Source organism: Silurus aristotelis, assembly GCF_946808225.1.
Source record: "Silurus aristotelis genome assembly, chromosome: 12".
Lineage (NCBI taxonomy): Eukaryota > Metazoa > Chordata > Actinopteri > Siluriformes > Siluridae > Silurus > Silurus aristotelis.
The window spans coordinates 12053159-12069366 of record NC_139585.1 but is presented as its reverse complement, the minus strand read 5'-3'; the positions used below and the strand labels follow the sequence as shown (position 1 = coordinate 12069366).

The window sequence follows — 16208 nt, the reverse complement described above, 5'->3', positions numbered from 1 at the left end:
AAATACATTTATAATGTACAAGAAAAATGTCATGCACTATTTAAAAAAAAAAAAAAAAAATTCCCTTTCAGTTTATACTTTCCTGAACCCAAGCATTTGATCTTGATTAAAGCTGAACGAATTTAATTGATAGAAGTTGGGTGGTTACTTTAAAGTGCATTCAAATGTCCATACAGATAGATTTCAAGTATGAATGGAATTTAAGAGGACATCCATTTACACAGTTACCTCAGCAGCTGCTCTTTTTCTTTCTCAATACCAGAATTTGCTCATTTAAGGTGATGAAATAGGCAGACATTATTGTTTTTTTAATTACCTAACAAATTGAATATTTAGCATTTAATTAAATATGCTTGTAAACTAAATTTAATGAAAGCAACATTTTCAACCTTTTCTATGTTCAAACTGTAGTTGTAGGTTTAGTGCCCATTCCTAGTTCATATAGTGTAAAGGTGAAAAGACATTTGAGTGAAAGCAGAAGGTAATAATGAGGAAGGGCAGAAAGAATATAGAGTAAGTTAAGCAGAGAGAAGGAACATTAAGGTTAAGCTGTCAGTAATGCATTAGCTGAGAAACTTTTTTCTCATTTTATTTATGAAATTGCAGGGAAAAATGAACTGTGTTTTTATTCACTGAGGCTTGGATTAGATTTTGGCAGGTTGGAGTGTGTGGGAAAGCTGGCAGCTTTTTAGTCAGTAGGTTGTTGGTCTGACTGTAATTAAAACACCTCATCATACCTACTCTTTTTCATCCCTAAACACCCAAAATTCTCTGTTTCACTGGCACCTCCCTCTTGGCTACGATCAACAAGAGATAGCAATTTTGTAGAAAATGGAGGTCCAAATAATAAATATCAATAAAAAAAACTATCTGCCTACTTGCAAAGTTGAAAGGTAGAGACGAGTATGTGTATGTTTGTGTGCCCATGTGTGTGTGTGTGTGTGTGTGTGTGTGTGTGTGTATATATATATATGTGTGTGTCAGGTGACATTATGATAGCACTGTGAATGATGGCCAAATCCTAGCTACTGGAAAAGCATAGCAAGACAGAGAATGACAATAAGAGGGTTATACAGAGGTGCAACATCCTGAAAATGTTAGAAATAGTGAAAAGGAATAAAAAGACATGGAGACATTAAAATGTATTGATACTTTCATAAATAATGGTACACAAGATGGGTAGAAGATATGCAAAATAAAAGATCCTTTAAAGATGATATAGAGGATACAAGAAGAAATAATACATGTATCGATCTGGTAGCAGATGAGAACATGAATCAGAGTTGTTAAATGAGACTGGAAAGAAGTAGAAACACACACACAAGTGAGATGGAACTGTTAGGGTGGGGTTTGATACAGAAAGATGAGAAAAGTCTCACATTTTTCCACAGTATGCTTATTGTAGCTAATGTAGAATAACTGCCAAATGTCTCTCAGCCTCCACTGTGAAATATGCACAAACAGGTGCTTGCTCCAACACACACACACACACACACACACACACACACACACACACACACACACACACACACACACACACACACACACACACACACACACACACACACACACACAATAGGAGAGACAGAGACAGAAAAGAAAGAGTCAGAGAGAAAGGTGAATTTCAAATACAGTCAAGTACCCACATATATTCATGCCAGATTCTGGGTGAACATCTTTTATTTTCTGACAACCGCACATGGACAGAAATGCAGTGAAAGGCATATTCTATTATTATTATTTTTTTTCTTTGTCATCTGCAACCACCAGACAGAAATAGTGATGCAATAAATACAGGAAAATGACAGTTTTCATTTCTGCACACTACTGAGAAGCATGAAACCGGTTGAATTAGATTATTCTTTAGCGTTGCTTCCTCGACTGATTTCTCGAATCTCCATTCTCCACGTCTTGTCGAATATGGTTATGAGGAACTTGTTTGCTGCTTAAGGTTTAGCTCAGGGTGATTTGTTCCTTTTCTCAGTTTTATTTTACTCTATAATTTACAGTATGAGCTAAATGAATTTAGATTCAAGGTTAATTTTGCATATTGTCAAACAGCATTTATCTCTACTGCGCATAAAATAGCTGAATACATGTGATGGCTCAGGAACAAGAGCAACAAGGCAAAATACTCAACACAAAAATGTGAACTGAATTAATAGTGTTCACATATTTTACTGTATATGCAGTGAACCCAGATGGATAACAAGTTTACATGATATAATATATAATTATATAATATATAATAAAATACAAAATAATTACGTTTTTATTTTGGTGGAGACTGTAGCTAGGTTTAATATCATCGCTACTTTCAAACAGGCCCACACAGGCAGTTTAAAACTATATTTTGATATCCCTTGCTTTCAGTTTTCACATTCCTTTTACTCTTCTCATTTGCTGCCTATTCATCTTTTACCTATTTCTCCTCTCACTGTACCTCGCATATTTATTTTATTATTATATTACCTGCTCTGTCAAGCTTTGGTTCTCTGAGTGCATGTCTTTAGTGCACTATTTTATTTAGAGCTCTAAATCTATCTGAAAACATAATGCATAATCCTAATCGTACATGTGTTTCATAGACATTGCTAATATTTGGTGTAAATAAGAAATGGTGCTGCATACCTTGTAACCAAAATGAACTTATTATGAAATTGGATGCATTAATGCAAATTTTGTGTGTATATGTGTGTTTGGGTGGGAGGCTAATTAAAAGAGGAGGGAGGGGAAGAGGTAAGGAAGTGTAAAGGGTGTTTGAAGACTGAGAAAAGCCAAAACCAGCGAGAAATTGATTCTCCTGACATCATCACAGGAGAACACTGCCTGTGGGAGACCATTTATCTGCTGCACTCTGTGGGGAATTTTTACTATGACAAAATCTGCTTACCCTTAAACCTGACTTCATATCTCTCTCCCGCTCTCTCTTCCTCCCTCCCTCCCTCCCTCTCTCTCTCTCTCTCTCTCTCTCTCTCTCTCTCTCTCTCTCTCTCTCTCTCTCTCTCTCTCTCTCTCTCTTAATTTTGTATTGTCATGATTAAATTGACCAAAGTCAGTTTGGTAAAAGACTTGAAATATGCTTGCGTTTTATCTTCACCAGTGAGTGTTCAGTGTGTTTTGTGTTCTATATGCCTACCTCAATATATTTAAGCAAAAAACATCTAAAATCCATAAACTATTAACTTTTAATGTGAACCTGTTCAATGTCACAACCAGCCAGCACTGCTGAAATGTAAGTAATTGTTCCTGCTGTGCATTGTGGCTGACATCCTAAACATGGAACACTGCTGACCCACATTTATCACTTCATTTGGACTAGATATCACTGTAGAATGACAGTGACAAACTCTCCCAAATCTGGATGCCAGAACTCAGTTACAACTCAATCTGTATCCATTTCTCAGGCATGACATGGAGCAGTGCTGGATTACTGCAGTTCAACTGACACACATGCTGCAATTTCTGACCCAGATTGCAAATTATAAATAAATAAATAAATAAATAAATAAATAAATAAATAAATAAATAAATAAAAAATATGCCTACATATGAGACACTTTTACCTCCAAATATTGTTGCCATAAATGGCCCTAAATGTAGCTGTGCGTGTTTGGGCTGGAATCTTTGGGTCTTGGTCTGTGTATATACCAGGCCAGCTCCTTTATAATACAGTCATTTTGCTAATAGCTTGGAGCACCCAGGCTAAAGAGAAATAGTCGAATAAGTGTTTGTGTATTTGAGTGTATTTCATCTTGATGAATCAAGCTGGTGGTAGGGGTGAATCAGAGTGTGGATGTGTGTATATGTGTGTCAAGAGGGTCACTAAGTCGGTAATGTGTGAATAGATTGCTCCGGGGCACATTTCTCATCTTATCTAGGACTAGAAAATCGATAGGGAGAAGCTGTCAATTTCTCCCTCATTCTCTCTTTACCTCTCTATCATTCTTTTTCTCATAACTAAACCTCACCATTTTTATTAAGCTGTTCCACCTGATTTTCATCCACTAGCAACCAGCACTGTGTCTTTATCCCATTTTCAGGAAACATCTCCTGATACCCAAACACGAGCAAAATTTCCAGTTACACAGTACTTTTTTACATCATGAACATAAGTAGTGTATGCCTTTATATTCAAACATCATAAAGCTTTTTTTTTTTACACATATATTAAACATATAAATGTAAAATAAATCTTTTTTTTTTTTTTTTTTTGAGTGACAAATATGCTGGGTGTAATTTGTTTACATTATGAAAACTAAGCTCAACTATAATTAGAAGTATTTACAATAAACATATGCAACAACAGATATACTTCACTATAAATAAGCAGAAGCTACAGAATTAGTGTACATAAATCTCTCACGTACATCAGTAAACAGAAACAGAAGGTTTATGTTAGAAATGATTTCAGGTCTGAGAGCAGCATTAACCTGTACATTCCCCTGCATTAGCTCTTTATACCAGTGTTATCTTCTACCATGCACAAATACAGATATACATGCTGCTGAAATATTACTAACTGCCAAGTTCGTTTTTGCACATAAGCTGCTTCTGATGAAAAATAAGCTTAAGAAAGAAAAAAGTTGGAAGGAGTTATCATTAAGCAATAAAAAATATTAGATGTATTTCATTTAAAAATGTGCAATATAATGATTTCTATTAGTCAACAATTTCAAATGATAGTTTACGTTTTTTGGGGGGAAAAGTTTTATATATTATTTAAAGCATGTGTACTACACACAGTATTGCTTTGTCAAAATCTAATATTTATACAGTTATACTTTTAGCCAAGTTTAAAATATTTATACCAAGAAAATATACTGTATACATAAAAACATTTATATAGATGTAAAAAAAAAAGAGGACAGCTTTCTCTTACAAAAGTCCACAGTTAAGGAAAAGCCTTCCAATTATTGTTCAGGACTCAGACACAGTCTCATTAGTCAAGTCTACGTTAAAAATATTTTTGTTTAGTCAAACCTTTTGTGAATAAATTTATCTTAGGTAAAGAAGCAGATCTGGAGAGATCATGGTTATAGTGTTTTGGTGAACGGGGGTGTTTGGACGCTGCTGTCCCCCACTCTCTGTCTTATATACCAGAGATCCCTGCCTAATTCATCCTGATGCCCTACCTCTGGATGAAGTTCTTTTCAAATGAAGAGAACTCACTGCTGCTGAAGATGGTTAAACCTGAACACTCTAAAGATCTATGAAGTTAGACTTAAGAATCCTGATGATGGAATTGGACTGTAATTACTGCAAGCAGTCTGCTACAATGACAGTTGCCATGAACAGTTTTTGCATTCAAGCATCCATCAATGAACAGCTGATAACCTTTACCGATGATGAAACGATAATGAATGGACATTTTGTGTCACCCAGATAAGGATAATTTCCCTTCTGCCCTTTGTTCCTTTTAAGGTTCCTTTCACATACATCTCAGAGAGTTTTTCCTTGCCGCTGTCACTACTGGCTTGCTCATTAAGGATAAAGTTATAAAGGATAAACATATATATTGGTAATCAATTTACTTATGTAAAGATGCTTCAAGACAATGTCCAAGCGGATATATAAAATGTAACATTTAAATCAATTGATAAGATCATACCGTATATATAGAGGATAAAGCAATGTTTGATAAAATAAATTATTATTCACAAAGAATATACTTTTCAGTACTCCTAAAATGTAACAAACATACTCTGAGGCAACCTGGTCCCTGGGGGTGCTTCACTGGACAAAGTTTCTTTGCAAATGGAAACTCTGCATCTCATTTTTTCCGTGGTTATTTCCATATTCCCCTAGGTGATGGTGAACTCCCCACATATTCAGCCTCTTCTTTAGACATACTATATAAATTGCCAGACCTTCACTTCATCCAACTATTAGCCATTATTATTCAAATGCATCAAGAGGGTATTTACATTGCAGACACAGGAAAGTTAAACCATAAGAAAAGGTTTATAAAGTTTATAGAAATTTGAAAAAAATGCTCCTTTTTTTTTCTATAAGACCAGGTTAAAGATATGAAATGTCCTTATATAAAAAGTGATTCACTCATTTAGTTATTTATTTATCTCTCTGCAACAACCACTTTATCATGGTGCGCATACATCCAGAGCCTTTTCCAGGAACACTAAGTGTGAGGCAGAAGTACACCCGGGATGGCATGCCAGTTTATTACAGGGCTGTGTAATGCATCTGTCTGAGAGTTGTCATGTTATACTTGGATTATCTGTTCCTTGCTAATTCGATTTAATTCTTCTCTGTCATTATGAGAGAAGTTTGGTTGCACCACAGACAGCTAGAACAAACCCACACTGCTGCTGGTGGAGAGCAAGCTGTGAATCGTAAGAATAAATAAATCAAATAAGCCATAAACATTAAAACCACAGACAGGTGACATGAATAACATTGATTATCTCATTACAAGAGCATCTGTCAAGGTGTTGGATATATTAGGCAGCAAGTGACTAGTCTGAAATAGATGTGTTGCAAGCAGGAAAAATGGCTGATCAAAATCCCAAGGCTTATTGATGTGAGCGAGGAATGAATTGTAGTACATGTGGTCCAGTCACACAGTTACTGTAGCACAATTTCTGAAAAAAAATTTAAGTACACACATCACAGCTTGCTAAGTATGGGGCTACACACCGTAGCTGCAGACCAGCCTGAGTGCCCATGCTGACCCCTGTCTACAACCAAAAAGCACAAGCAATGGGTTTGTGAGCATCAGAACTGGACAACACAGTAATAAAAGCATGTGGGCTGGACTAAGGTATCATTTTTTTCCCTTTTATGTCTTGTGAATGGCCAGATGTGCATGAAACACTTAAATAGGCGACGAGATTGTACCAGGATGCATTGTGGGAAGAAGGCAGGGCAATGGAGGTGATGTTATACATTAGGCAATGTTTTGTTTGGCTCCTGGCACTTATGTGGATGTTAGTTAGGCACATACCTACCTAAATTTACAGACCAATACACTCCTGCCTGGCAGCAGGAGTGTACTTCCCTAATAGCCTAATAGGAGTGTAATTCCCTAATTCCCTAATAGGAGTGTAATTCCCTAATAGCAGTGGCCTTTTTTTCAGCAGGATACTGCTTCCTGTCACACACTTCACAGTTTGGAACACAGCAAAGAGTTAGAGGTGTTGTCTTGACCTCTAAATTCCCCAAATCTCAATCTGAGCAAGCATCTGTGGGATGTGCTGGACAAACAAGTTTGGTCCATGGAGGCACCACCTCATATATTACAGGATTTACAGGATCTGCTGCTAACTTGTTAGTGCCAGATACCACAGCATACCTTCAAAGGTCTTGTGGAGTCCATGCCTCCACAGCTCAGAGTTGTTTTGGTGGCACAAAGGAGACCTACAACATTAGGCAAGTGGGTTTAATTATATATTCACACATGCCTTACTTAAATGTCTTTAACTTTATTTGAATAGACACTGCCACAAATATTTAAACATGAATTTCACAGTAAACACAGTTTCAGCCTGTGTTAATCACTGAAGCTGAGGAGATGAATAATATTAAGGCGGTTCTGTTTATGTGCAAGCCTTGAGCAATAACTCAGCATTGTTTACTAAAATCTATATGCATATGGATTTATTCAACTGACACACGACTCAGACATCTTTGTAAACTCTATATTTTCACTAAAGAGATAACTCATTCTGTTCAGCCTCTTTACAGTTCAGACTCATTCAACTAAAACCGGAAGAGGTCTGACTGAATTTAAATAGCTTCTAGATGGGAAAAAAAAAATTATTCTATTATTTGTCATGTGAACAATGCAATGTTAAAATCTGTATGTATTTTGTGATCCTGTCTGGGGATTGTGCTTGAGAGAGAAGAGATTCAAACTGCAGTTTGAAGCAAAAGACAGGCTGGTGTTAGACTTCTCACTTAATACCCTGATCAGAGGCTGGCATCTGTGAACTCTGGAGTGAAGAGTTTATAATACCAACACTCATCATGCATAGGAATGAGCTGCTTGAAACAAATCTTAGAGCAGAGTATAGCTGGTGGGTGGAAACATGCCAGTCCCATTGAAAATACTAATTAGCATTTGCATTGCAGTTACTGCTGATACATATGTTTAGCGCAGTATTATAGGGCCAATACATAAAAAAAAAGATACAGAAAATTAGAAAGCCCAATAACAAACACTGAAAACTCACATGCTTGGCGTTGTTTGGACACAATCATATTACTATACAAATTGAAAAATATATAATTTTTTTTTTTTTACTTTTTCAGTTTGTTATGTATACAGATACATACAGAAAGTTTAGGTTATTATTTTCCTTACTTTAAAACGTCTATAATTTTACAGCTAGGAAACAGGTATGCAATGAGCTTACTTTTTTCCATTTTCAGTAAATGGTTTTGATATTACTGTTGCATTTTCCTATCTGTGTTGGTATGGTAAGGTTTTTTTTACTGATTTCCATTTGGTTTTGGTTGCATTTTTTATCTGATAATGTGGTTTTTTTTTCACTTACAGGCTAATGCAAAAGCTACAGGAGGAAATGAATTTTAGTTGAAGTTGGTGATGAATGGCATTTCCACGAAAAAGCAAGCTCAAGTTTAACGCAGAAACAGATGACTCCATAAAAGCATCACTTTCACAGTTGTGCTGTAATATTGTTACGATGATCAGCAGGGTTGGAGGATAAAACACACAGCTGTTGTAATGATGCCTCCTGAAGTTCGCAACTGCATTAGCTGGTAGGAGACATATGAAGATCTCATCAGTTAAATGTTTGGCAGTAGGAGTATGACTTGGGTCTGAAACTTACATTTACAGGACAAATATTAATCCTGAATGTCACACTAAACAAAACTTTAACAGTGTTAATTATTTGAGCTAATTAATTATATTGATGCAGTTCTGTTTATCTGCAAGCTAATACTTCAATCACTGTGCCCTTGGCCTTATAACAACTGATGTACCTTTACCTTTACAATTCTGGCATCACTGTAAACTCTAGGGGTTATGTAATATACTAATACATTCTGTAGTCTTGCATGTGAGGAGCTGTTGACATGACAGGGCAAAGGGGGAAAAAAGTGAGACAGGCAGATGGTAAATAAAGAGGATTAAATGGACTTAGTATATATGCAAGAGTAGATTAGGTTGTGCAATACACACAACTGTAAAGGGTGTCTTTAATGTGGTAGCATAAGAATTGCAATTAACTTGATTTAGTATACCCAAACTGGTTCCTGCATGACAACGCCCCTGTGCACAAAGTGAGCTAGAAAATAGCTCTACAAAATAGCAAGCCACTTAAGATCTTCCACTCCAACCTATGTAAACCATATATTCATGGAACTCACTTTGTGCACAGGGGCGTTGTCATGCTGGAACCAGTTTGGGTATACTAAATCAAACATAACTCTACTGAATACTTTGGTATAAATTAGAAAGCTGACTGCACCCCAGGCGTCCTCACCCTGCATCAGTACTTGACTACATTGATGCCCATGTATCTGAAAGACCACACATCTCCACAACCTCCATCCAAAATCTAGTCAAACATTTTTCAATAACGGTGGAAGTTAAAATAACATCAAATGGGGATTAAATGTTGAATGGAATGTTCTAAAAGCACCTATGAATCTTATATCAAGTTGTCCACAGAGTGTATATATTATATTATATTATGCTTAATAAAAACTTGTCAACTTGATATAACTTTGTATGAAGTGGAGAGGTCTGTGCAAGAGGTGTAGAGGGTGAAGGGTTGCTTGTTTTTTTAACCCATCTCCAACCCACTCATGAAGCAATTCGCCTACAGTCACTAGCACCTGGCTTCATATCATTATCCAGTCCCACTGAGATAGGGGGAATGGAATATGTGCAAGATGGAAAAATGCTGTTGCAAACATAACGTCCTCGCTTCCTGAAGATCTGTTAATTCCCTCCCATAAAAATTGTGTAAATACACACTGATACTTACACACATTTGCCAAACCCCTTTGCAACTTTTGCACATTTCTTTATAAGCTGCTGCTGCTAAAAACACTAAAACAATTGCTGCTAACCATTTTGTCATGTTTACATATACAGTATTTATTATTATATGGCAATATCTTTGCACTTAACTCCAGACTAGAACTATGTACTGCTCATTTTCGTGCTGTCTTTCACTGTGCCTATTGTTCTTTTTTTGGTCATTATTGCACATGTGCACTTTATGTAGTTCTGTGTGGGTCTGCATTGCCTGAGTAAGTCCTGTATTGTCTCCTATGGTTCTTTATGTAGCACATTCATCCTAGAGGTACACTATCATTTCTCTGTACCAGCTGTATATGGTTAAAATGACAAAACCACTTGAACTTTCTTAATATGATACATGGCATTATTACGCACCTTTATTCAATTTTTTCTATTTTATCCATCAATCTCTTTCTTTCTTTCTTTCTTTCTTTCTTTCTTTCTTTCTTTCTTTCTTTCTTTCTTTCTTTCTTTCTTTCTTTCTTTCTTTCTTTCTTTCTTTCTTTCTTTCTTTCTTTCTTTCTTTCTTTCTTATTTATTTATACCAATCGAGTGTAAAAATAATAGAAACTGGAAATGTAAGCTGTAATATTGACATTGGCTGATAACAGTTGTGTGATCTGACATTCTTATTTTATTCTTATTTTTTTTATTGAATTACTGGCCAAAAAATAGGAAAGAATTATGGACAGTCCTCATGGTTAGTAATGATTCCCTTTTTCTAGAACAAGGTGGAGAAATTGGAATTATTTTAACTTGATTTTTGTTTTAATTAATGGTACAGTAATTATTACATAATATTCCAAACAAACAAACAAACAAACAATACATAAATAAAGTCCATTAAACCTGAAAAAAGGATCATTCTACAATTCAGCTTATGAAAAATGTATTCTATTAATGTGTACATTAGCTGGTAGGAGGAACAAGAAGATCACATTGCTCATAGTAGCAAGGATTAAATGTTATCTTAAATTAAAGGGCCAAATTATCCTCCGGTGCAGTGCTGTAATCTCATTGAACGCAATGAGATTCTTTTCCCTAATTGGATACAGACTTTTTGGAGGGCCTACTACTAGGCACATTTACACAATGAACCCTGTTATATGCTTATTCCTTGTATCTTATTGCAATAAAATAAATCATCATGCATTTGGGCTATTCTTACTGACCTAACAGTACACGGCTAAGATCTAGAGCCCCAATATCTCTCATATATCCCATAGTTGCTTAAAAACACACAGTAAGAATGTCTCTTGACTTGAGACAATCGATACACAGTCTTAACAGGTAGTTAGAAATGCTATCACCTGTGCAGGATGAGTCAGCTCTGCGATGAAGTCCATAGCACAGCCCATAAAGAACCCTTTTTTTCTTGTTCTGTATTTTGCCTTTAATGCCATTCTGAGCCTGTGCACCCATCATACATTATTAAAATCATGAATTTATTTTTTCAGTGATCCTGTCAATAAATTAATAAATGAGGACACTGGCTTTCAACAGCCACTGATTAAAACAATTCCCATCCACACAGCTTACCACAATGAGCACCCAACCAATACAAAGAAAATCTATAATGCTATGTAGGACTATAAAATAATAGTGTAACTCACTTATAAGGACCAAGCTCAAGATCATAAATAATTGCATAACCCAAAGCCAATTAATGGCTAGGCCACTTTTTGTGTTCAATGCCAGTCATGCATATGCCTTTTCAAAAGGTCTTGAGTGACATTTTCTTAATGAAATGGTCCAGCCATTTGGAAATGTGATTAAATTGATTATTATGTCACTTCCTAATAATGGTTAGATACGAAGGTATGATGCTTGTTTCAGCACCTGCTGTTCTGAGTAATCCAATGTGGCAGCCACCAGAAACAAATACACAGCTTTGTCAAAACAAAGAAATTTTAATTTCTGCATTTGTTGTTAAGAGCATTAAAAGCTTAATATTTTCTTCCAAGGAGTAGACATCATAAAAATACCCTCATGAGATGTTTATTCTTATTTTCTTTTAATCAATAAGGCAAGTGAATATAATTCTCATGTAGGCTAAATAAAATAATCATTTTCATTTTCTGTATTCTTAATTGGATTTTATTAGAAAAGGATCTTTGAATAATTAGAAGTGTCAGACCTGAGAAGAAGGAAAAAAAATCTATACAGGATAAATTAGATAATAGGCTTTATTTTATAAAAGAAAAAGTAAAAAAATTTCAAGGAAAAAATTAAGGTAAAATCTAGTTGGTTTTTTTTTAAGCACACAGCTGACACAACAAAAAAATTTGCCTTAAGGGCAAAAAAAACAAAAAAAAAAGAAACAGAAACAGACAAAAAAAAAAAAAAAAAAAAACTTTTTAGCAATGAACCAACCAAACTGAGAGATATTCTAGCTGATGAGGTAATTAGTCAATATGGTTTAGTCCAGTGTTCTGTATTGTTTAAAGATTTATAATCACACTCTTGATATCACCCAAATGAAGATCCTCTTTTGAGTCTGTTTCCTCTCAAGGTTTCTTCTTCATAACATCTAAAAGAGTTTTTCCTTGCCACAGTCGCCACGGCTGCTCATCAGGGAAAATACACATAAATAATCGTTCACCTTAACTGTTAAATTCTGTAAAGCTGCTTTGAGACAATGTCAGTTGTCAAAGTGCTATAGAAATAGACTTGACTTAACTTGCAGGTGAGTGTAATTAGTAAGTTGGTCAACTTAAGATGGGTTGATGTGTAGGTGATAGACAGCAGGGTATTTGGGGAAATGAAGTTTCTTTGGGGTATAATAAAGTGATTCTACCTTCCTAAATAGGTTTAATTTGAACTATAAAAATACTACTTGGAAAAATCTCCAGGAATCCACTCAAGTAACAAAACAAAGCATTCCAGATTAAACTCTTTCACTTAACATATGTTTCCTGAGTTTGCAGTCAGCAGTGAATGTAATTCTGGATGGTATTATTTAACACTGGGCTGCTTGGTATTATTCATAGTTTATAGTTCTGCATATACGGATGTGCATACTATAATACAATTGAGTTCTGATGACTTCTTGTTTTTTTTCTCGAGACACTTTCCATTTCAGATCTTATGTGCAAAAGTTGAAAATAAACTACAGTCATACTGAAGTGTTTGGAGCACTTAGAAACTATTAAAGTCACTCAAACAGTATGGTTGCTTTGGTTACTGTATCTCATACACATTTTCTGCTTATTATAACATCGTAGTTCAGTGTAAAAAAAGTTTATGATGAAATGCTTTGAGCTTAACACTTACTGTATAGCATGTTGTCCTTGTTTTCCTTTCTCCAATATTGTAACCAGAAAGAGCAATAAGAATAAAAAAAAAAGAAAAAAAAAAGAATGAATAAATAAATAAATAAATACATATAAAATTATATTTCTAATATGATACTACTGTATATGAACCTGAGTCATATTATTGTAATAGAAGATATTGCTGTATTGATATAAAAAGAAATGGTTAAATGTGATATGCCTTTTGGGTTTGGTAGTGAGGTATTATAATACTGCATGATTAAACATTGAATATGTTTAATCAAAAATCTAATATTCACCTCAACAAAAGCATTTTATGGTGTGTGTGTTTGTTTGTGTGTGTGAAAGAGAGAGTTTAAGAAGAAGGAACAATACAAGTTCTGAAGGTTGTCTTTAGTCATTGTGCTATAGTCTTTTGACTGAGTGAGTTTGAGATTAATAAGGACGTTTGAAGGATTGAATTATCAGTAAAGGGCTTCTGTTTGCTTGCTTTTCCCTTCTGATGATTCATCAGTGCATTACTGCTTTAGGCGACTGAGTTTAGTAAGTAAACAGAGGCTAAAGGTGAAATGCTCTCCAGGCTTTTCTCAGAGGCCTTCAATGCTTTCAATTGCATTCCAGTGACACTCATCCAATTCTTAATTAAACTATACTTGCTGCTCTAGCAGTTACTGTTTGCAAGTTACAGTAATAACATACATTTCACATGAACAGAACTTCTGGCTTAAAATACAAAAGCTGGTCAGAAGAAATCAAGGAATCTCTTTTCACTGAATGCACATTAAATGGAAATGTACAAGTGTGAGTTAGCTAGCTAGAATATTAGTGAGTGTGATTTAATTTATAGATTTTTTATAGATTCTATCTATCTATCTATCTATCTATCTATCTATCTATCTATCTATCTATCTATCTATCTATCTATCTATCTATCTATCTATCTATCTATCTATCTATCTATCTATCTATCTATCTATCCATCCATCCATCCATCCATCCATCCATCCATCCATCCATCCATCCAGCCAGCCATCCATCCATCCATCCATCCAGCCATCTATCCATCAAAGTATATTATCTTTTATATTTGTCTTTGCATTTTTTTTGCCATGTTGACATATATTTTGCACACACATGCTAGAGAGAGAGACACACACACACACACACACACACACACACACACACACACACACACACACACACACACACACATGCTGTACATTCTAGAACTAGGGAAGTCAAGAAGAACAGATAAATCTTTTTTTACTTATTGAAGACGCAGAAAGCAAGTGCATGCTACCCAAATTCTTTATGTGGTCTTTCGTCTTTCAGAGATCACATAATCAACAGTTCATAGAATTTACTCTATCATGCTTTTCACAGTAAACAGCCCTCCCTCTGTGTGTGTTGTGTGTATGCCTGTGCTTGTTGTGTTTGTTGTGTGTGTCCGTGTCCGTGTGGTTGTGAGTGTGAGTGCAAGAGAGGTGCATAAATATCTTAGATGTGACATGAGCTAAAGTGAGAAAATATTGGCAGTGCAAAGTGACAGAAAAATAACACACACACACACACACACACACACACACACACACACACACACACACACACACACACACACACACACACACTTAACAGCATTTATATCACAATAAAATATAGTGTTCAGATCTACTTTATTGCTCTTTGCTTGATCAGAAGCAAATCATCTCATCATGGGAAGAGCACAGAAAAGATCGTATAAAACATTTGCCAAATGTGTGTGTGTGCGTGTGCGTATTAGGTGACCAGCACAACTCTATGTTTCAGCCTAGATAATAGCATAAGGAGCCTAATAAGCTGCTTCTGTGCTTCATGTCTTCACTGTGTGCTGGTTAGCGAAAGAGACTTATCATATAAATCAGAGTAGAGTAGCCCCGTCATAGACACACACATACACATCTCAAACACAGAAGCACACAAACACCCAGTCAAAAACACCAGTCCAAAAAAACCACAGAAACTCATGCCATTCATGCAACATAGTACATCTAATCTGTAAAAACCACATACAATTATCTATCATCATTCCCACACTTATTTTCTTTGCTCACATTCTTCCCAGCTCAACGCAGCTATACTTTATATCCTTTCCAATTCTTGACTTCTTCAGTATTTCCTGTTTAAACCTAATATCTCACAAAAAGACCCTTTTCTGCACAATAAATTGGCTAAATTGTATCTCTGTCTTTATTAAATATGCCAATCAATTCCTCCTTTTTAAATACTCTAATTGTATGTCCACATGCATACAGTTGCCAAAATACTAACAAGTCTGTCAAAATCCCAGAGGTGTTCTCAGAGCAGCTCTAATGCAATAGAGTGTCATACTATACCTCATGAGATGCTTCCAGAAAAGCATTTCTTCTCCTGCATAATGTCCAACTCCAGTTTCCATGCCTTTCGAACCATTTCCCTTGTGCTGCTCTACTCCCCAAATGAAAATCTCTCCGTACCGTACCGTGCCTTGTGCGTGGATGTGTGTGAGCACCAGGGAGAATCCTCACTGACTCCACTGCAGCAGCTTAGCTCTCGGATTGGCCGGCTCAGAGCTTACTGAGTGCCTGTCATGCCTGCACCAACCCTCTCTCTCTCTCTCTCTCTCTCTCTCTCTCTCTCTCTCTCTCTCTCTCTCTCTCTCTCTCTCTCTCTCTCTCTCTCTCTCTCCTATTTCTCTTTTGTCAACACTTTCGCCAATTCTCACATATTTTCAGATTCTCATTTGTGTTAATGCAGTGTCTAATTCTAAGTGCTGTTTGTCATATTTCATCCATAGCTATGTATTCTTTTTTCATTTCTTACACTTTGGTTATCTTCCCTGTCTCTCTTTCTCTGTTCTTTAATCTTTTCCCTGCCTCTCGCTCATGCCTAGCCCTGTCTTT

At 35.7% G+C, this 16208-nt stretch overlaps 1 protein-coding gene across 1 annotated transcript in view; it reads right to left on the bottom strand.

Annotated features, from left to right (window-relative positions):
• The window catches only part of LOC310734569 (cadherin-18), a 96333-nt gene extending 80404 nt beyond the window's left edge, over window positions 1-15929 (bottom strand). The window contains exon 1 of the mRNA XM_083556707.1: window positions 15663-15929. The gene's annotated coding sequence lies outside the window, so the exon portion shown is untranslated. The remainder of the gene's footprint in view (window positions 1-15662) is intronic.
• Between the last annotated feature and the right edge of the window lie 279 nt (window positions 15930-16208).